Here is a 2,121-nt window from a genome sequence, read left to right as displayed (position 1 = left end):
AACTTATAGTATCCCAGTTTGTCATAGAGGGATAATATGTGCTGGCATTATTCATTGTAAGAAGTTCAGTATCAAGCACAGTAGGTAATTTCAAGACTGTATAACTTTGAAATGTGCCTGGCACTTGAGAAACTCAAGTCGTGCTGTAAGGTCAATACTGCAGGTTGCGTGCCGACAGTTGTTTAGTTCATTTGAGATGTGAAAGGCCACAGGGTCATTAACATGGTGCCGTGTCGACACATCCAGCTTGTCGTGTACACAGAAGATCAATGCTACATGATAAGCCTGTGCGGACACGCATTTGCGAAAAATCATTGCTTCTATAGATCAACGTAGTAGATTATTAACTTTACGACCCGTCATAGTTTGTTAGATACGTGCGTTTTTTTAAAAATGTATAGTTTTATTTAGTATATATATTTTTTGATTTGAGCCCCAAGAAATTATATATAAATAACAAAACCAAAAATAGTAACACACTAAATATACAAAGCACACTGCTTAACCCAACTGATATTTTTATAAAGTATATAGTATTTGATTTGAAACCCAAAAAATTATATATAAATACTAAAACCAAAAATGCCAAATCAGAAATATGGTAATCAATGTGATAAGAATATATCTAGCCCTAATTGGGCCAAGCACCAACGTAATTGTGATCCTGAAAAACGCAAAATGCCCACTAAAATATGCCCAAAATGCCATAGAAAATTTTGCAAGGCATACTTCAATAGACATAAAGGCTCTTGTTCTGTGCAGAAATCAACATTGCCCCCACAGCCATCTACATCTGGTCTAGAAAGAAAGCTTGTTACATCCGATAATACTAGACCGGCAAAGCGACCACGCAATGCACCTATTCGTAGTAGTTTTGACGGTCAACTTAGTGATTACCGTTTTGTATCAGAGCCAAGATGTGATATTAAGAATTTTTAAAACAGTAAAAATCCTGATATGCTTGCTAATCTAAATGCACAAAATGGCTCTTATAAGCTATCTCTTAAATTGTATACTGAATATAAGAAACCAAACGGTACAAAATGTACACACCCCCACATAACAGAAACTGTACCCGTATACTCAAATACAAACTTAGACGAAATACTAAACAGGTTGATAGACCAATTGATTATCAAACATTCTGAGTTTGCTGCTAAAGAATCAGGATGGAGTCTTCGTGGATCTCCACACAGGCTTTATGTTAATATTTCTGAATTCAGACCTCTACAAGGTTCTAAATATCTGCCTTTACCTGACAATATCAAAAACAGAAAAGCCGTGGTTAACGTAGAAAATACCGACCAGAAATGCTTTCTGTGTTGTATTTTGGCTGCTTTGTTTCCAGTTTTAAATAACCCACAGCGAATAAGTCATTATAAACAGCACGAACGTGATTATGATGATGCTATGGAGGGCCTAGAATATCCGATGTCTATCAAGAATATTGATAAATTCGAAAAAAGTGCCAAAGATAGCAATGGTATGCTATTATCTATTAATGTGTTTATTTGTTCTGCTAGTCGTGGCGATTGCTTAATAGAGCCTCTTAGAATCAGCAACCTTGATGATGACTCTGCTGTCCCGATCGATCTGCTCTTAATTGATAGATACGGTGCATAGCATTACACTCTGATACGCAATCTTCAAGCTTTAATCAGAAAACAACTAGGCAAATCCAATAGAATATACAAGTTGTGTCGAAGATGTTTGACTGTGTTTGATAGTCAAAAAATAGTAAATGGTGTTGATAAAGAGAATACCGAAATTGCTAAAAATAAATTGGCTGAACATTTAAAATACTGGGGCAACCATAAACCTGTTCATATGGTTATGCCCAAACCAAACGAAAATGCCGAATTCAAACATTACCTGTAGGTGGTCCATTACAATTTATTACAACCCCCGAGGGCAATGTCAAGGTTTCAGTAGGCAGAAATATTTACAGGATTAAGCACTCAAACATTGTTTATGGCACTGTATATACTGTCTCTGTCGGTGACTGTTTATATATTGAGGTTCTAGGACATTATGACAAGCTTATACCTCTTTTTATAGAATTAAGAATCAGATACTCTATAATAAATAACAGCTAAAAACACAACGCCTAACGATATATTT

Source organism: Lepisma saccharinum, chromosome 27, assembly GCF_977018435.1.
Source record: "Lepisma saccharinum chromosome 27, izLepSacc3.1, whole genome shotgun sequence".
In the NCBI taxonomy this organism is placed as follows: Eukaryota; Metazoa; Arthropoda; class Insecta; order Zygentoma; family Lepismatidae; genus Lepisma; species Lepisma saccharinum.
The sequence above is the reverse complement of the archived record's forward strand: the minus strand, read 5'-3'. Positions refer to the sequence as shown.